This window comes from Contarinia nasturtii, unplaced genomic scaffold, assembly GCF_009176525.2.
Source record: "Contarinia nasturtii isolate CC-2019 unplaced genomic scaffold, AAFC_CNas_1.1 Cnas_scaffold_630, whole genome shotgun sequence".
NCBI classification, from domain to species: Eukaryota; Metazoa; Arthropoda; class Insecta; order Diptera; family Cecidomyiidae; genus Contarinia; species Contarinia nasturtii.
Window position 1 is genome coordinate 2,045,701 of NW_022197981.1, and position 22,039 is coordinate 2,067,739.

Here is a 22,039-nt window from a genome sequence, read left to right on the forward strand (position 1 = left end):
ACACACACACACACACACACACACACACACACACACACACACACACAGGGACAGAATTGGAAGGAATGGGAATTGAAGAAAAGACGATTGAATTCTCACATCACTTGTGTGATTGTGCATGGATTTTCGTGCTAATTTTTTATTCTTCGGTTTTTTTTTTTTTTTTGAAAACAAAACCAAAAATGGAATATTCAACCGCACCGAACATGCTGATTTCTATGGAACGATGAACGTGTGTTTGTTCTCTTCGATGATTTAAATTCGTTTGGATTTATTTTCTCTTAAAAATGTGTGAAAGAAAGAACCTTCCAATGTACAATGCATGGTGTCAAAAAACGACAGAGGGTTCGAGGGATAGATAGGGAAACTGAGTTCATTGTAATGTCATGTTGTTGGTTCACTATTCAGCTTCCATTGGTATTCAATCTAGTATTCAATGCAATTTCGATTGTGACATTGTGCAAAAATGAAAGTAAAACATGTGTTTTTGGTTATACATGCCTGCATTCAATTCAATAAATCTATTGTAAAATGCATGACGCAACCAAAAATTCCTGGTATTTCTTTCGAACAATAGCCCAATGTTATTGTTGTTCGTGTCTCTATGTGTCGCTTGCAATAAAGAAGGCAAACTAATCAATGCGCCAAAACAAAAAAAAAACGGATCCGGTATGCCAAAAAACGGCAAAAATTCATGCGTTTTTTTCTCGTTTCGGCTGTTCAAAAAAAAAATTGTTGTCTTGATCATCGATGGATTAAATATTATGGAATTGTCAAAACAATTTCGGTTGCCATTCATTCTCTTAATTCAGGTAAATTTGAAAATAAGACAGATTACAATTGTGTGTCATCAAATTTCGATCGAAATGTTGTGAATTTCGTTTTGTTCCATTGAAATTCTCATCGTCAATAGAATCAAAATGTGTTATTTGTTTTGGAATGAAATGTTGAAACGTGTCCTTGAAATAAAATTACCCCGGAAATCAAATCGCACATAATGTTGTATTTGATTTCAATCGTAAATGATTTGTTTAAAATTATCCGCCGTTTAACATTTATCGCACCTTTTCAATATGTATTGAACATAAACACATTGACCTGTTCAAAATATTCCCTTTTTTGTGGTTTGTTTACCCGCATACCGGTACATCTAGTTCAAGAAAAACCTGACAAAGAAACATATATATAGCACGATGTATTCGTTTGAACCATTTCGTAATGGCCGTAACAAAACAGGCAGAAAATTGAATTTGTGCCTTTTTCGGGTTAGCTGTTTGCATTCTTTTTAATCATTGTTTGCATGCAACAGGATTCAGTTTTTGATTTGTTTTCACATATTTTCCACAATATTGACTGAAATTATATGTACATATCAACCAATGACTAATCAATACGTTCGATAAATATGTTTGGCTTTTTCTATTTATTTATTCATATTTAATTGAACAATTAGAATTTTATTTGGATTCATTTCAACTATCCCGTTTTCCCGTTTTCTCTTCTTTGGGATCATCGTTTTGTATTTGTATCGATAATTTTTGGTTTTTGGTTACTAATTTTATTTAATAACTACAAGCAACCCATTTGCAATATCGAATTTTCGATTATTGAATATGAAAATGGTATGTTTTATTTGTATTATCGTGTCATTTGGACAATAATCACACCATTCCATTATCAATGGGCTAATAAATTGACTCGAAAAATATGAAAATATGAATGAGGCAATTTGCTGTTTTGCAAATGCTCAAATGCAATGGATTCAAAATAATCGAATGTTGAACAAAAGACATATTTTGTTTGTTTGTTGTGAAAGATTTTTGCATATTACATTTACATACAATATTAAAAACTCGATATGTCGACGAAAAAGAAAGCAAATATATCGAATGAATACAGGTTCTGATATTATGTACTTCGCTCTAAGTCTTCATCCGATTCCAAAAGAATGCATTCAACATTGAACAAATACAAACATTTCTCATCGTTCCATCGTTTAGCTGGTTGTCATCGCATTTCTTTTCTACTTATCGATAATAATGCTCTATGTGTCTGTGAGTGAGTGCGTCAAATGGATACAATCCCACGCAGAATCAACGGCGTGTACGTTAAGCCACCCGCCCCCACAATTTTTAAATCCAAGAGTGTGTGTGTATGTATGTGGGGGGCTATGTACGTATTTATTTCTCCTATTTTGAGAATTTTATTTATACACAAAACGCCTGTAAGCAATGCAAACAACAAATCTATTATTAAATGCATTATGCGAAAAACTGTATTAAAGATTTGCTCGAAGCCTCCCTTACTACCCGGACGACGAAGGCAGATAATATTATTCTCATGGTACGCATCATTGTGAAATAGAACTCTTCTTGGAAAGTCATAATAATCTTTATATTTCTAATATAGAAACTAGGGAAAAATCGAAGGAGAGAGTGAGATGGAGCCAAGCACAGAGAAAAAAAAATCTGTTTGCAATGCTAGAATCTCCCCAGTGCTTTTGATAAACAATTTTCATGTACACAAAGCTAAAAATCGGCTTTCGCAAATCGGAAAATCTTCTCGTATGATTTGATCCGGCGTATTTATATTTTTTTAAAAGAGAGTAAGAAAATCAAGCGGACAAATAACATTTGAAATTGAAGGAAAACGAAAATTTTACCACATTTCACAGAGTCACACAGAAATTGAGTGCGGCCTATATAGAGAGAATGAAGATAAGCTAAGCCATGATGTATTTCTTTTTGTTTGGTTCTTTTTAACATAATAACACATTCAACAATGGTCGATTTGAGATGTGACCGAGAGAGAGTGTATGTAAGAGAGTGTTTGAGGACAAAGACCGAAGGCGGTGGCATTTGTTATTTAGTGATTTGGATAAATGAAAAACCATTCAATTCGGAATATGTATTGCTCTTGTTTGTGACTTCTAGCGGTTCGCAACAAGAAACAATCTCTTTCATTCGAACATTTTGCAAATTTATCACTTTTTTTTATTTGTCAGAATTTTCGATTCATATGAATTGTTTGTGTGAATCACACAAAACTAAAGATCGTGCAAACGGTTTTTTTTCCAGTCCGTCTTTTGAAAGACGAGACAGAGAGCAAGTAAAAATCAACCATGCACACATATGGATCATTCTGTTTATACTGTCAATTTTCACATCTTTATAATCATAACGATTACGTTAATCTTTTGGTGCACATGTTAAAAATGTGAGAAAAAAAGAGATCTCTTTTGTTAATCGGCTGGTGCTTTTTCTCTTTTACTCTCTTTCTCGAACGTCATTGATTTGATTTAGATGCAGGCCGAGCGATTGTTGTTGTTGCTTTTACATCGTTGCGTGCAATAAACGAGACAAATGTTTGAGCACTTTAAACGAATTATTATATTCTTCTTCTTCTTCTTCTTCCGATTGGTCGTGTGCTTTGTTTTTTCGATATGAACAGAGAGGAAGAGAATAAATGGTGTGGTGTATTTATTTTATCATTCAACTATGCTGTTTATCGTCACGCAATTTGTACTCGGCGCCTTTGCTCAAACAAAAAGCATTTCAAATATGTATATATTCGTCAGCCAAACGGTTGACGGCAAATTCAAGAGACCAGCAGAAATCTCAAACATCAAATAAACACATTCAATTTTCGAATGATCTTTCATCACATTTGAAAGAAGCTTTATTCTCGGCAAAACCAACCATTTTCTACATACACACATTGACCTGCCCTATGGATAAATGTGACAGACTGATTTTGTGACTTACACACACACACACACACACTTACAGCACACATTAGTGGCCAGATTACTGGCCTGTCGTTGTCGAAGAATGCAAAAGATTCGACCGGTAAGTGACCGAGTCAAGACGAGGAGAAATAGAGTGTTGTTGTTTTTTTATCGTTGTCGTTGACGATGACGTTTTGTTTTTCGTGTTTAGTTACAAAATATTGTTCAATTTGCATTGTTTGTGTTTCGATGCGGTTTTGTTAGTCGCTGCAAATGGTTTTGTGCACTATCTATGCGATGCTATGGATTTTGCTTAAATGTTTTCGATATTTGCATTGAATAACCGGTTATGGCGACACACCACAGAACAGCTCCACGATATGGTTTGAAGAAGAAGAAAAAACGACTACAAGACAAGCAATAATCAGCAGGGTAAGAGATACATTCAGTAAAAAGAAGAAGAAGTCGAAATGAAAAAAAAAAAAAAAATATGCGCGAGTCAAATAAATAAAAATTTATGTATGTGCCTTAGTTTGAACAACAGTCAAATAACGACCATAAAATGCAAGGAAAAAAAAATCACCGAATGGTAAAAATGTATGACGAAGGAAGAGGACAGAAAATGAGATAAAAAAAATACTGAACAGAGCCAAACATCAGCAGTAAAAGTCCATCGAAGCAATAGATGTATAGAAAAATAAAGAATATACTCCAAAAAGAAGAGCAGAATAATCCGTGCGCGCGAAAAATGTTGTAGATTCCAAGTTGTTTCCTCTCTCCCTCACAGTTCAACAGAGACAACGCTGATGAAGAGAATGAACAAAAAGACGTGCTCAATTCGCGCACACGGCGATATTATACACATATATTTTGTGTGATTGTTTGGCCAAACGGGCGAAATATTAAGTGGCTTATTAGAATGATTCTGATTTGTTTGACTTTTTATTTTCGCCTTTTCTTCCTCTTCTTCTTCTTCTTCTTCCTCTCTCACTTTGCTAAATCGGCTCATTTTCTCTCACTCTCACCGTGCGTTTATCTGCCAAACTGATTCATTCAGAATATACGCGAATTATGTTTGTATTACAGTTTTTTGTGCTCGCTTTGCATGGCCAAATTAGTGTATATTTGAGCGCTAAAATATTCGACACACTTTAATTGGAAAAGAGTGAAGAAAGAAAGAGACGAGAGAAATAAACATATTAGCTGATAAGAAATGTGAATACAGTCGATTCGACGATGATCTGTGAAACAGAATAAGAAACTGTCACATTCGAACAAAAGGCGAAAAGAAAGAGAGCATATGGCAGAGAGAACAAAACGAACAACAAACGAATGGCAATTGATGGTGTTTGAGATTTCACATTCATACACCGCATAAAACACGATACACCAAATTTATTATCCAATTTGAAAGCGGATCATCTCTCTACGTCATAATTCCTTCGATGATTTTTTTTTTCATTCATTCATTCATTCGTAGGTTCGTTCTTTCTTTTTTCGCATTGATAAAATGCGATTTGTTCTCTTCTTCGTGCAAGATTGTCGAGGTTTGTCCGTGACACCGGATGACAAAATCACACTCTTTTATGTAGCCATTTCGACTAAAGACATTACTAAAGACATTACAGTGAACCGATGAAGAGAAAGATCATTCCATACCATTTTAAAAATGACTTTTATACGATAACGGATGAAAATTATGCGAAAAATATTTGTAGATTTGTTTTCTTTTTTAACAATGCGAAACAAAACTGCAACAACCATTGAGTTGAACACTCAAAAATTGCGTATTGAATTTAAACACTCCCAATTGTATGTTTTGAAGATGAGGGTTTTTTGCATAAGAACGCCAACGACCGATGTGTGAATGTTTCTTATCGTTTTTTGTGGTTTTGTTCATGCTTTAAAACTACACCGAAAACTCAATACCATACGGAAATTATGAATGGAAATTGATGAATATATAACATTTAAATCCGTTCAAGTCAAAAGCTGATCGATTAGACATCGTTTTGTCCAATTTTCGTCATCGATACCATAAAATGCAGGGCATCAGACTTAGTTTTGGCTAATTAATTCAATTGGTTCATTGAATTTAGCATATCCTTGGTCATTAATTTCAATTATTCATCGCGCTGTTTTATTTCAACAAAAGATATGTGTTCGCTTTTTTTAGTGTTTCACATTTTGGTCTTAATTTGCGTATATTGTTTTTTGCGTTTATCTTCTTTCCATTTTGGTCATAATTATCTAAAATCGCAAAAACAAAATAAAAAATCAAGTAAATGTTGTCGGTCGTTTACATTGGGCCTGTCAACTATTCGATCACAAATGGGGAAAAGTCGATCATCAACAAGCTCCAAAACGATGTTTTACAACACAGTCAACAACAAACAAACGGTGTCGACGGTTTTGCTTGCGCGCGACAAATCCCATTCATATTCATTCAAGCTATTTTCGCATCGGCCATTCATGCGGAGAAAACGATCAACCGCTCAGCATACACATTATGTGTGCGTGCCTGTGTGTGTTTGTGTGCATGTGATCTACTAGAAATCAAAAGATGTTTTAAACATACGTAAATTATCGGATTTTGGCACTTTCCTCATTCTCTCTTTTCTTTGCGCTTCCTCTTAATGGACAGCCAATCAAATTAGCCATGCTTAAAATGAATATCATATTTATAGATGCATTTAAAATATCCATGGAACTCTTTCGATTTTGGTGTTGATATGTGTGTGTCTGTGTGCGTGAGTGTGTGTTATATGAATTTGAACAAAACGATTTAAAGCAGCGTGTCGAGCGATGTGAAGAGAAAAAAAAACATACAACGACGAAAAAACCAAAAAAGTGAAAAATCCACACGACTAGCATAAGTGAGAAGGCGAAACAAGACAGAACATTTAATATACAAACATTTTTACGAGGCTGATTAACGAAACGAATAATATAATCATATAATTTGCAATCTATATTCAAATTTTCTGCTCGTTTTTCAGTCACACACCGGACATTAAAATCAGAAATTGTTCGGTTTTTGTTGCTCTTTTCAACAGTCATTCGTTCGTATTTCTCGTTCGGCATTCGATGTATCGTGTCAGTTGGTTTCGCAGCACTTCTCTCTGATTTTTTTTCATTCCTTTCTTAATTCATACTGTTGCTGCTGTTGCCGATGTTGTTGTTGTTGCTGTTATATGTCTTGTTCTTTTGTTTATTTATATTTCTTTGCACGGAATTAAACCGCTAAAAGTGGTGTTGATAGAGACAAGAGAGAAAAAGAGATGTGGTATGGCGACCAATTCATTTTAACCTGTCTAATGGGATAAAATTGAATGAAGAAACGAGAAAAAAAGAGAGAATTCAATGTGGGTGATATATTTTGTACGGATCGTAATCATATATCACATTATTAATTTAAGCCAAGCGAAAACGAGCATCGAAAAGGCATCAACAAAACAGCACACATCTATAACCGGTATTGATCAAAACATGCAATATGACAGAAGGGTAATCGTTTCACTTCACCAATGGAAATTTGCTTTGATTTTCTTTGCTACAACATTTTATTTTTTTGAATCTACATAGACGCCAAACAACAATATTTCATTGATTAAAATGGCTGCTTTTGCTATTCGATGAAATGTGTATCAATTGACCGATGAAAATAACAAGGGTTTCTATCTTGGCACTGAGATAATAATCAAAAACACATAAATTGTGATTGATTTTAGCGATAAAGAAACCACACCTTATTAAACAGCTGTTGAACGAGCAAAAAAGTTTGTTTTTTTTTTTTGCTTCGTCCGATACAAGTGTCACTCATATTATAGTTTTAATTTGCAATTTTTGGAACAGCAAATGCAACATTAGTTGGTTTTAATTCAATCTCATTATTTTTTTTTGATTTCTTTGGTACACCCTTTTGCGGTTTTGCTTTTCTCGCTTACAATTCGTTTATCTTTCTTTTTTTTTTCTCTAAAAGCACTTGATCTTTTTTCGCATGAATTGGTGTTTGAGTCATCGAAAAAAAATGCAAATGAATCATTCGTTTTTCGAAAACTTGTCAAATTCAATGAAACATCACATTGGATAAACACTGATTCCATGTTTGCATATGTATTTTTGCCAAAGTCGTTGTGTTTTTTCGGTTCTTTTAAGCCCGAAAAAAATGAGTGAAAGAGTGATGTGTGAAAGGAACGTGTATTGACTTCCATCCAACGAAAGAATCATAAAGAATTCTTCAAAGCCATTTATATTTTTATGGTGTTTAAATGATTTCTTCCGAAGTATTTTGAATGCGTGTGTTGTTGCAATTCGCATCGGTTTCCGTTTAATTTTGCTTGTGTTTTTTTTTGTTGGCTCTAACTGTGTATTAGTGTGTGACGGCCTGAATCACAGACTTGAACGACATAGAGGTGAGAGATAGAAATTTTGATGGTTACAAGGTTGCTGGTTAAGGATGTGTGTTTTTCTCACAAATGTTGAGAATTTCGTTCGGTGCCCAAAATGTTTTGAAAACAAAGCGCACTTTAAACAATAAAAGTTGAAAAGGCTAGACAAAAAGAAACACGCTCTATAGGAAGAGCGTTTGAATGGGGGCGAACCAAAGCGCATAGCATAAAAATTAATGATTTTCTTCTGCGTTTGAGCTCGTTTTCTTCTTTGGTTTTCATTGTTTGTGCATTGATTATGTCACATGAAAATGAGAATTGTTCCAACGAACACCTTGGTACATTTCCAGAAACCAATTTGAAAAAAAAGGAACAAAAACGAACACGAAAACCATGTTCAGAATCTGCATGTGTTTTTCGGTTTCTCTCTCTCTCTCATTTCAATTCACAGACCGATTTAATATATATAACTTCTTTGCATGACAGTTATTATTCCTTTTTCGTATCTTTCTCCCTCATACTCACTATTCACATGTTTCTTTGTTGTTGTTTTTCGAATTGATTGGTTCGATGTTGGTGTTTCTAAATCGTTTCTCTCTGTAGATCATTTTCAAGAACACTGCAGTGCACAAACAAATACACATTGGATTAGTTTATATGCGAGTCCATCACAGTTAACAAATAACAAAGTTTCAAGAGGAAGAGAGAGAGAGAGAGAGAGAAGAGTAGAAAATGTTCAAATTTGTTTTCTCTTCATTATCTCATTCATTCCGTATCTCGTAGTCATATTGCATTGCGCCTCTAAACTAGTCCTCTCATTGAAGAAAATACAAAATTTATTTATTCGAAACGATATGTACCTGTGTAAAATGTGTGTTGTTCAATAATATGGCATTTCATGTGGATAAACTAACTGGCAATGTAAAGACAGAGTGTTTGTATGTGTGCGTGAGTGAGAGAGAGATAGAAACAGGGTATATGTGTTCTGTTCAATGAATAGGCAAAAAGAGGCCAAAGTGTATACGCATAAAAGAGCAGGTATAGATCTGGTTTTTGGATCCTCAACTATTTTATTTATGTGTTATTTTTTTCTTTTTCGTCGTTTATTTCTGTTCCTTTCTATTTTGATCTCTCTCTTTCTCTCACTCTCTCAGTCCCATCGAAATCATTTCGATTCGAGCTGGTTACTTCGTCTCTATTTTCTCACATGATTTTTTTTTCTTTTAATTGTATTGATTCATGGACACAAATGGTCGATATAAATAAGAAGAAAATGTTCGACATTCTCATCGTTAATGCATTTGAAAAGCTATAGAAATTGAAGGGAAAAAAATAACAAGAAGAACAAAGTCTCGAAAACGTACTCAACGTTAATTAATATGGTTTTTTTATTCTCTCGATTGAAAACGAACAGACATTTCCAAAAGCGATGAACGCCCGTCAGGATACATGTGATTTTATTTCGATCGTGAAACAACTTTGATTTCATTTTCCATTAATTTATGATCACCCGAAATCACCAAGTGAAATAAAAACTAACAAAAAAAATACACACCAAAAAAAGAATCTCATATTATGATTGCTTGTCGTCCTCCATGTAGAGACCTCATGATATGTGAAGCGCATCAATATGCGCAAGCATTTAATCAAAATTTATTAGAACATCTTTTACCGAACCACGTAAATGTATTCGCTAACTAGCCACATCGTTTTATTTTCGTTAATTTGGACATTGGCGTTTTATATTTTTCAATCATCGAATAACATTCGTATTTTGTTTTGGGCTCAAAATGAGGATCAACATCTAAGAGAGAGAGAGAGAAAAAAAGAGACACACGGTGGTGGTCGATGCAGCGGATTTTTTTATTGTTTCTTCTCATTAATTTTCATGTTTCTCTTTGGTTCTCGTCTGTTTATCAAATGTCTTATTTTCGGTCTGCTGTGCCAATCATCATATATATATATATATAAAACGATTTACATATATTCCTTTTGCATCAAAGATTGTCATTATAACTGCTGGCTACTTCTTCATTGACTTTGCATTTCTAATATTATTTTTATTCTCGTATTTTTTTATCTATTATGTTTTGATCAATATCATATAAGAAAACGTATGTTTCGTCTGTTTGAAAGACGGTTTTGTTTCGATTTTTTTTTGTTTCAGAAAAAAATGAAGAAGTCTATAGTTTTGCTCCTTTGCGTATAATACATAATTGTTTCGGGTCTGGCATTTGTTTACGTCGCCCAGAAGAGAGTTTATTTGTTTTCTAATTCTCGCATTTGTATAGACACACCGTTGCGTTTGTTCAATTACATATCGCATCGAATCCATTAAAATTGTTAACAAAAATGTGTGTGCTTTTTTCATCGTCTTCTCTCGCTTTTTCTTCTTGTTTCTTAAAAGACCTCATTTCATTAATATTTGTGAATGTGTTATATATATAGAGAGTTATTCTTTTTTTTCACTCATCTTGACCCTTTTCAGGCCCGATGATAAATGGTATTTACACAAGTGTTTCGTCTCTCTATCATTATCACTGAAAATTACCCAAAAACGAACGGATGGTAAAAAAAATCGTAATCGGGTACAGTTTGATTATTATATTTTTTTCATGAATGTTTGAACTAGACATTGAAAATGAAAATGGAATATTGGTCAGAGATATTAGAGCCATTTGCGAGTAGTTCGTTTTAAATCAAACGCATTTTTTTGTATCGTTTCAATGGCCATATTCATTCAACGATAAACGAGAGACGCGCACAGAGAGAAAACCACTCAGAAAAAGCATATACTGAACGATATTGTCCTTGCAAGGTGTTACAATTTCTTGATTCCGTGTTATTTAATCTTTGTTCGATTTGCGAAGAGAGCCAGAGTAGGTGTGTGGTTGTTCATTGTAACAAGCGTTAATGCGAAACGAGCAAAATCCGTAAAGAGTCAGAGAGTAAAGCAAAGAATAAAAAAAAATCATTATTTTGTCCATTCAATCATGTTCAATTCAAGAAACACACAAATTCCAAGCGTCGATTCTTTAAAAAAATAAAATGGGAAATAAGATTGTGTGCATGTTTGCGAAGGTCTTTCGTGCGGAATGGGATTCGGTTATTTCGTTTTGTTTTTTTCTGCGAAGCTTTTATTCCTTCACAAAAAACAGCATGCACAGAGAGTGTCAAATAAAAAAAAGACATGCCAATATTTATTTTCCTGTTTTCCCAATAAACTATTTTAACAATGACCGTACAAAATGGTCTTAACGAACGCACCAAACAAATGAATCACAAAATGAATAGAGCACATACGCTCCTTCGCTCTCTCTTTTTCTCTCTGTCTGTCTTGGTCTACCGTTTCAGCTCTCTTTTTTTGTGCAATTTCATTTTGCACAAAGAAAAAAGAAAACAAGAAATGATAGAGACATTTTCACAATGTTTTTTTTTAATTCTTCTGTTTCGTTGGTCGAATGTGTTTTTGCGCACCTTCTTTTCTTAAGATAAGCATTATATTATTTTTTTCCGTTCATACCGGCGACAATGTTCTGCTCACTCTTTCTCTCTCTCTCTCTCTCTCTCTGTTTCTCTTTTTCGATACAAATACACACACGTACGGCACAGTCATTATGTTTTGTTTTGTTGTAAGCCTTTGTTAGACTTTTTGATTCTCTTTCTAATAATTTTTTGTGTATTTCTCACATAGTTTATTGGCTGAAAGTGTAAAGAGGCAAAATCGTTCAAGGCAAATGCAGCCGAACATGAAAGGAAGTTTTTTCAACTCTCAAATGTTTATAATGTGTAAATTTAATATATCAAGAGAGCAAGAGAGAGAGAGAGATCGGTCGTAACAGTTTTTGGTCTATATATCATGTGCATTACAAGATGCATGGAATGTGTGTGCATACTGTGGTGGAAGAAAACGAACGAAAAATAACTATCTGACATGAAATTCGACGTAACATAGATTGCATTATTCATATGCGCCTGTTCAACATGCTGGGAGAAAGGAAGATTATTGTGCATCTGACCTGCTGCAGCAGCAGCAGCAGCAGCACCGAAGCACATTTTTAGCTGGGACGAGTATTAGAGTAAACGAGACGATTGTGCAGTGTTAAGGGTCTAATGATTTTTTGGAATTTTCAATATGTGTTTTTTTTGGTGATTCTATGCTCTTTGTGTGTTTCTTCCAGGGTAGCTTCTCTCTTTAACACACAAAAAAACATAGAATCTATCGGATGTAAGTGCGCACAGAGAGCCTTACAAGGAAAAAAACACTTTTCGGGTAAAATGGCAGCCAGTATGATGGTGTGAAAGCATGTAAAAAGTGGAAAGAAAGGCGCACCAAATGGAAAATCAAAACTTGAAACAACACTTCGGCAATCTCACTCTCACCGTCTCTATTCATTTAACCATCGGACTGCATATTCTTTGCTTTTTTTGTCTTCTTGTCTGATTTTAATCTATTTCTATATACTTGAACAACAACATCACATATCTGACATTCAACAAAACATCTTTCAGAAGGAGAAAGAAAAATAACAACAACAAAAATTACATTAAATTTCGTACGAAAATAATCATAGAAAGGTAAAAAAATACAAATCGTTTGAATGGACGCAAGAATCGTGAACATAGTCAATAAATTTATCATCCTATTCATACAGCAAATCTTGCGCATCAATCGACACAAATGTTTTAAAAGAAGAAGAAGAAGAAAAAAGAAATCCTCACCAAAATATAGCCGAGCCAACATTTAACGAAAACTATTCAGATTGATTTTCGTCGGTTTTTGGTCAATTAATACTCACTTTATTGAGCCCATATTCCAACTAAGAGCATTGATTACAATGATGTTTGTGTGTGTATATGAGTATCTGGCAATTGCACACTAATTTCAATTAGTCAACTTGTGCTCATTTCAGCAGTCAATTGAACGCGTTCAGAGTGATTTCTTTCTTCGTCAACGACAAACAAAAAGTTATTCAGCACAAACTATCAAATAAACACTTTATTTGCGTGAAACTTGTTTCTTTTTTTGTTGCTAATTACTTGGTTGTTGGTGCTTTTTGGTGTATATAGTATTGATTGGCTAAAATACATCCAATTGAATTGTTGTTTTTCCGTGATTAGATACCGATAAAATACGATTTATTATCCTAATAATATGGCAATAATCTGGTATATATCAATTCTTCGTCTCTCTTTTTCACACTTGCCACATCAATTGATTGGCGTGAGTGTGTGCGTATGCGATTGTATGAGAGTTGGTGAGCAATTGTAATTCGATTACATTTCCTGAGTTGTTGTTCGTAATACGGTGTCAATTTCACGGGTTTCTTTCTCATTCAACCACTTAATCTCTTGATGATTTAATCAATGGTCTCGTTTGCAATATAATTTCTCTATGATTATCGCTGAACAACTGGCATTACATTTTTCTATACTTAGTAACTGATGAAATTTGTATGACTCAGAATCGAGTAGGTATATGATATTGTCAAAAAAAGATGAAATTTTAAAATGAAAAGTGCACTACTCCGTATTAAAAAAATGCACTCACTTTAAATGACGTGACAAATTTCTCTCTTTCTCTCGGTTATGTTTGTGATTGGCACTTTTGTTTTTATTAAATCACAAAGAAATAAAAAACTTCCAATGTTTTTCTCGATTAATATTTTGCACAAGTTTTTTTTCGTTTAGAATGCAATAACTCTATACGTTCTGCGTGTGAATGTAAAATGTTGATGAAATCGAAATGGCAGTTTAATTTTTTGCATACACGCTTTAAACGTTTTGAATTTCTCTATTGTGGTGAAAAATTACCAACAAAATTTCAAAAACATCCACTCATTCTGTGTCACTCGATGCTTTTGATGGCTATTTTCCATTTTCACTTCATTTAGAATTAAAAATAAAAAAACTTCTTTCGAAGGTTGAACGTAAAAAAATGTGTTTGTTATATGTTTACCTCGCACAGTTTTGTTGTGTAATGAAGTCTGTCAGCGCGTGTTTTTGATTGCGGTTTTGATTCTTCGGTCGGGGTAACGTGTATGCACTTCTTCTATTTCGTCGTTTTCCGTTTTTTTTTTTCTTTTGTGTTTTCTAATCGACACACACGGTTTTTTGATCACTAAATATTACAAACACCCCGGATATTCACAGTTACACGCTATTTTCACTCTAAAACAATTTTCGTGTTTTAGCAAATTTTTGCACTAGAATAACAACAACGTTATTTTTTACGTGTCCTTTTTCACCTACTCACAGGTTTTGTTGGCGCGCACTTTTGCTCTCTGCGCTATGTGACTTGATAATTGTTCCGGTGATAAAAGAGAGTATATTTAGTGTTTCAAAAATTTCCGTTTGATTTCTCTCCCCAAACATTCCATATCGCATTCGTTCAGACTGTTGGAACTCGTTGTCGTTGCAATTATTGGTTGGTGTTTTCGGTTTTGTAGCCTTTTTGTGTTTTGGCCAAATCAAACGCACTCTGTGTCGTGTATTGTTTCCGATTAGATTTTGTGTGATCAGTTCGAAACGAGTTTGTTTTTTTATTCGGTTTGTATGTTTTCCCTTGTCTATGTACAAATTGCTAATACGCGACTATTTCCTGAGATTTCATCCTGTAAAAGAGGGAGAGACAAAATATATATATATGTATTAAATATCATTTGTTATTTTTTCCTCGATTCATTCTCGGAAATAACAAAATATCGAAACGAAAATGTAAAAAGACAATGAGAGAGGAGATTCAACCGAAAATCAATCAATTTTAATGATGGGTTGTTTTGGCAAAACGAGACTGAAATATAAATTCCTTCAACAAAATCGAACGGAAAACAAACAAAACGGATGAACGGTCGTTTGCAGGACACCAAGCGAAAGAAGAAGATACTCTCACACACACAGAAATAAACTTACAAATATGTAAATTTAAATTTATCACATAATGCATGAAAGAAGGAACCGGGAGGAAATAAAAACGCGAAGAAAATGTAAATATTCAAAAAAAGGAAACGCATGGTTATTTATTTATACGACGGTCGATAGAAAAGTATCGATGCACAAAGTCACTGAATGAAAATTGAAAGAAAAAATACACATGAATAATTGTAAAATTGTGTAATGCAACCGAAAAATCTCTGATAGTGCACACACAAAAAAATTGAACAAACAAAACACCACATAATTATTTCAGTTGTCAGAATCGTTGGGATTGAACGGAATGAATTGCGCGCATCGTTGTCGATGAAATAAATTTTAACGTGATTAGAATTAGTATATAATATACGATCGTATTTAAATACACATAAAGAAATGCGCAAGTTTACGCGACAGCAAGCCGTTTCATTCGATATATTTGCTTTGTATAGTGATAGTTGTACATGTGCGCGCACAGGTTTTTAACTCATTGAGTCAGTAGAGATTGAGAGACCCAAATGAGTGAGAGTGAGTCTCGAAAAATGTCCAAAAACAACAACATGAACAGAGTGAGATCAGAGCAACAAACAAAAAATATACACCAACTAACCAAAAGGGAAAAAACGTACTGACGACAAGAAACGTTGTTGAAAATGTGATGAACACAAAAATAAAAATCACCATTCACATAACGTATACACACACTCACACAGACACACACATACGAATACGTAGAGATAGAGAGAAAACTGCACAAAGAACTAACATAAAATAGAATAGAACAAAACGGATCTCGTTGTGCCGGAGAGTGGAGAAGAGAAAGAAAGAGAACGGAAAAGAGTACAACATACATCGGGGACGCATACAACGATCGTAGAGAGGAGCAAAAGGAGAAAGAGAAAACGGGACAACACGAAAAAACATAAACGAAAACGACAAACATTCTTCTTTTTTTCGTATTCGGTTAAAAAAAACGGAATATACAAACACAGAGACACACATGACACGAACGGAATTTGAATGAAAGACCAAAAAATGAAGAAATGAAACGGAGTCTGTGCGTTTGTGTCGAATTAATTTCGTGAAAGTAAAATGCAAACAATATCACTTGTAAATTATCACTCAAACGTCGCTCTCGACATTTGTATCTTTTGCAACTTCATCTCTTGATTGATTTCGATCAAAGTGTGGGTCAAATGTGCTGCAATTGAAAGAGAGAGAGAGAGAATAGTTTCTGGCATAACAATGACAATGAGCATCATAATAGGATATTGCGCTCATTGAATTGAGAGCGAGAGGGTTTGAATAGATAAAAAGCGATGACGCAAGGAAAGCCTTTTGTCGCATGCGCTCTTCAATTCGTTTTGTACTCGCGTCAACAACTTCGAATTAAAACTATCATTTTTATTCCTCTATTTTGCTTGCTGGTGCACGGAAGCACGCACGCCAAATACACAGAGATTAAATTTGATCGCTCTGTTACTATCCGATATCGTTCATTTATTTGATTCGAGGACCACCGACATCGACCATAGTTGAAGAAAAAAAAACCACAATAATATATGCAAAAGTCCATTTGAGCTCGTTTAGTCGACAAGCGATTGACACTGTGCAGCGTAACAGAGCGCATAGATCATTCGCATAGTAAACGAATTCAACTCTTTTTTTGTTGATCATCCAATCCAATTTTGACCACATGCCGTTAAAGTTATCTGCGATCCATTTCAATCAAAATATCTTAAGAACGCAAAACAAAACAAAGAATCAAAGGAAAACGATGAGAGACAGAGAGGAGTACATAATTGTCAAAGGTCACAATAAACATCAAATGAATCGAAAAGTGTGCATGAGTGACAGAGAGATGGAAATGAAATAGTCGAAAAAAAGTAAAGATTTGCTTGCATATTTAAGTGAGAATATTTGATATCGAATGAGTAAATATCATTGCAAACACGCTAAATGAAATAAATGCAAATATGCATATTCCCTTTTTTCTGCACACACACACACACACACACACACATGCTCACATGCAAATAGTCACATGCATTTGGAAGCAATAGTGTGTGGTGCGCCAGACATGGCTGTGCATGTGAATTGTTTATTCTTCCATGCGTTCATAAATGCGCAAAACTTCTCTGAATTAGTCGCATTCTTACTGTCTTGTAACGTTTTTATGAAGATCGTTTTATGTGCGATTGTCTGTTCAGACTTGAGACTCGTGAAAAGTAAAAAAAGGAGAGAGAGCGAGAGAGTGTGTTTGTATGTCCGTATGAGCAATGAAAGATCAGCAGAATGTGATGTTGGTTATTATATACGCAACGAAGACCGAACTGGCAAAGTCGCCAACACCACCGCCACCGTTCATCCAACAATAACAAACAAAATGAACAGCTTAAACACACAGCAAAAATTCCAATTCGTATGTAATTTATATTTCGAATCATATCATGTTCGTGTCAATGGTCTATTTAGTATTATTTGGTCGTCGCCACTTATTGTGGCTCAGAATGGCCGTTTCGCTTGCATTATTCTCGCTGTTTAATGTGTAAAGCTCGCTCGCTTGCTCGTTCTCTCATTCAAATCTGTGTGTTGTTCCGCACACATTTTTTTTAAATATCTGACACATAGTCAAAGAGCCGTATAATAATTTTAAATGATTGTTGGCGTTATCGGTTCACATCGCTGTTTGCCATTGTTTTCGTCATTCAAATGTTTGGTTTATTTTTCGTAATTTTTGTTTGTTTTATTCGCATGTTTTGCGTTCAACATATTTGGATAAATGCAATACAAGATTGGATAATTGATGCGGTGTAATGTGATAAGTGCATTTCTCATCCAAGTGGGATGCGTTATGCATTGATTATGAAAGCATTCCTTTCAATGAACCCAAAAAAACGAGAAATTTTCGGGTTTTCATGGATTTAATAATTTGTGTGGTACACACACATAACGATTTTATAGTATAGAAAAATAATTATATCGAAAATTGTGGTCAAACGATTAAGAAACGCACCGCATTCGATATGGGAACAGAATATTTAGTGCTGCAATTTTTTTCTGACATATTCTCCACTGGCCACAAATATTGAATCAAAAATCAGAGAGAGAGAGAGAGAGAACGAAAAACGAAGTAATAAAACTAAACAATTGAACACTTGAAATGCTCTCAAAAAAATTGCTGTCGAGAGATTTACATAATTTGCCCTGTGATCGTTGAGTGAATATACTGTGATGGGAAAAGAGGTGTAATGCATCTTGTGCATCACTCACGGTGTGTGCACGCTCATTGTCCAATATCCATAAGATGCACTTCGTGAAAATGTATATAATTATCTGTTGCATTGAATGTGTGTATTTCAAACCAGATTCTCTGATTCATGTTGAAGAAAAAAGCACGAAAATAAGAATAAATCACTTGTAAACTTATTGTTAGACTGTACAAATTCTGATGTGTATAATCGATTTTTTTTTCTACTCTACACTTCTTTGGTAATTTTCGATATTGAAGAGTGGCCTTTGTTTCTCACTTTTGATCATTTTTTTATCTTTCTCTCTCTGTTTCTTTTGCTTGTGTTTTTAGTTTCTTAAGGTCTCTTTTCATTCGACGAATCGTTCGGTTAATCGTATTATTTCACTTATTTTCAGTTCAGTACGTGCTGTTATTCAAAATGGAAATGCGAGCACCTGAGTTACTAAGAGTGCGAGAGCAGGAGAAGTGATGACGACAACACGAACAAATGATTGTTTTTGTTATTCAGGGTGAAAAAATCACTCGAAGTGATTTTGAAAATTGGGATGCTTGGTGTGATTATATTATGTAGCATTACCAAGCAATAACAACGCAAATGAAATCAAAGCAAAGCAACAGATCAAACAATACACCAGAATGAATACAGGAGAGAGATAAAAAAGCAACAACACACCGATCGCCTTGATTTGATATTAATCAATGCAAACGGAAAAAAGCATCAAACAAAGAAAAAGAAAATAACATAGAAGAAGAAATTGTGAAGTATTTGACGATGAGTGCAATGAGAAACACTTAAAATGGAGTACAAAAAATAAAAGGAAGAGGCAAACGAAACGAAAAATTGTGCACTAATAAACGATTCCATCAATCCATTTTGTATTGGCAATCATATTTCAATTGCAACAAAGATATCAAAGATATGTATTTCACTCCTGCACGTTTGTGCAATCCATTTGATTACGATATATTGCATTAGGCATAGTTTGTTGCATTCTCTCGCTCTCGATTCCTTTTGCATCATCATTGCACACAATCATTGAATATATTTGCCATGATCTAGGCATCTTTTTGTGATTGCATGACGTTTTCACATTGATCGATAGTCACCAGACACATTGGATATATCATTTTGGATGATGGACATCTCGTCTTCTCTCTCTATCTCTCTCTGACTTTATGTCTCCCTCTTTCATTCATCCTCTTATGCTTTTATTCTCTTCTAACTCATCTTCTATGCATATTTATTCCGATTGTATTTCAATTCTGACTGACTGCCCCAGTCAGTGCACAGTGAATGTGCGTAAGAAATTCTAAAGACGTTTCTTCTTCTTGTTGTGTCCATCGTTTTCATCTCTGTTTTTGTTGTTGTTGTTGTTGTATTTATGGTGCATGTTAAAAGCGATTGTAATAATTCAAAGCTCATTGCTATTATGCATGAAACGATGAAAAAAAGAGAGAGAAAAATGAGTTAATTGGCCACTGAGAATTTCGACGTCATTCGTTCGATGTTGAACGTTGTTTCGTTCTCTCTTCCCTTTTTTCGACTCGTGCATTGTTCTTGATGGTTCTCTCGTTAAAGTCTCATCAATGCCTGCTAATTGTGCATTTCTTTCTATTGCCATGTCTTTTTACCCCGTTCGCTTGCGCGCACGCACACGTCTGAATGTACACTCAATTCTCTCTCTCTCTCGTGTGCATCTCCTCCAAATTAATATTCTTATTATTCAAACGAAGGAATATTTAAGAAGAAAAAAAAGGCACAGAACGAGTGAATGTATTACAGACTAAATATCCGAACCAGTTGAAGAATCGATGATCGATGCAACGAGAATGATGAGCGAGCATAAAAAAAAACTATATACAAGGCGATCACGAGAAGCAAGCTAACGAGAGAGGGACACAGAGTGGAGAGAATGAATACATAAAAAAAGCATACACATATTGAAATGAAATGCTTGAAGACGACGAATAAAAAAACTCAACGACGAGAAAACAAATCAGTTTCACATTGGACATTTTCCATCATTGAAGCTCTTTTATTCTCTATCTCTCTTCTCTTTGCTTTCATATATTTCATTGCTCAAAACCATAAATACTCTTCGCAAAGGATTGAACCACGAACGAAACAGAAGAGAAAAATGTAAGTAAGTTGACGATTTTTTCGTGGTGTTTTTTTCCCTTTCCTTCATTCGTTCGATCGATGTATGCATTTTTATTCGTTCATTTCATACTTTATCACTTGAGTGTGCGCTTGCGCGTGAATCAGCGAGCGTGAGCGCACTCACTCAAAACACTTCGTGAATCGATCATCGAAAAAAAAACAGGTTTTCCTGTAATAACTGACACATAATTAACGCGTAAAGAATTTTAAAAAGAATACACCATTCGGTTCGGGTAAAATGTGAAACCGAACAATAAGCTGCAACCGCAACAACAAGAAGAAGAATAACACCAGCATCAAGTCGTGGAAAGAGGGTATTGAGATTGAGTGAGGAGAGAAAGAGAGATAGAGAATATATATGAAATACTTATCGCGTACATAACGAATGCAATATATGATATATTTATGAAAATTGAACAGCGATGGCGCGAATTGCGCTCACCGGTTGATCGAACTAAAAAAAGAAACAATGTAACGAGACCCGAAGCGACGAAACTACGCAATACCACAATTAATGATTGTGCAGCCGAAAAAAATGAGAAAAAAAAGAGTTCAAAACTACAATCATCATCAGTTTGGGGTTTAATTGGGTGAGAAAATGTAAATACTTTTTTTTATTGTCCCTTGTTTGTCTCTGTTGCTCTCTATATGTTATGCCTTTGAATTGAAAGACTGGCATCGCAGATTTAGATCATAGATTACATATTTGCATTGGTCACACACAATCCTTTTTTTATTCTCTCGTATTTTCATTCAGTACATTTGCACTGCATGTGTGTGTGTGTGTGTGTGTGTGCACATCAAGTGAGACTGATGATGCTGATTCTATATTGTGTTTAATCAATAAAGCTAGCCAATTTAAAAGCAATAAAAATTTCTATGTGATGTACATATCGCAGTGGAGTAGGACAAATTAATGCGGCAAAATAAGAGTAAAATGCTAACTGTTTAATCATGATGAGTGATGATCACGTCGTACAACATAGCAAAGAATAAACGCGTTAAATTATTTGGCGTGAATGTGTTTGTGTGCGCGCGCACTTGTTTGCTCTTATTCTCGTAAATACTTTATGTGACTCTCCAGTTTTTTTATTGATGGTGTATAATAAAGTAATTTATTCGGTTGTGTGTACAAATGCATTTTATGATATATTGCACAAGAATGGAGAATGCGTGCGACAATCGATTTTATATAGATATAGATAGAGAATGGTGGACGACAGAAGTGTCGACGCCTTGAACGAACAAATGGATATATATTATGATTTTTAATTCGACAATCGCAAACACATTCTCCACTCGAAATATCCGACTGTTCTTACGTTGTGTCTATGTGGCTGTGTTTGCGATAAAATGAGTAAGTATTTGTGCATCACGATAATAAGGGTTCATCAGTTCAATTCTGTCTGATTGTATGTTAAAAGTGAACGCCCGTTTGACCAACGGCTAGTTGCCAATTAATGCGTAAATGAATTTAATCGATGCATATTGCACTTATACACATACACACCAGCACAGACGAAACAACAATCGAAAGCGTTGTTTAATGAAATCATATCATGTGAATTATACTTATTTTCACACATATTTACACT

The 22,039-nt window shown here is 34.5% G+C and overlaps 1 protein-coding gene across 6 annotated transcripts in view; it reads right to left on the bottom strand.

Moving 5' to 3' along the window:
• LOC116340013 (protein pangolin, isoforms A/H/I/S) overlaps window positions 1-22,039 on the bottom strand; it is a 131,050-nt gene that overhangs the window by 93,148 nt on the left and 15,863 nt on the right. For 4 of the 6 annotated variants that reach the window (XM_031766142.1, XM_031766141.1, XM_031766137.1 and 1 more), the window contains exon 2: window positions 14,078-14,732. The gene's annotated coding sequence lies outside the window, so the exon portion shown is untranslated. Of the gene's footprint in view, window positions 1-12,917; window positions 13,584-14,077; window positions 14,733-15,640; window positions 15,659-22,039 lie in introns of those variants that run through there. The other 2 variants (XM_031766138.1, XM_031766140.1) reach the window with 2 other exon arrangements.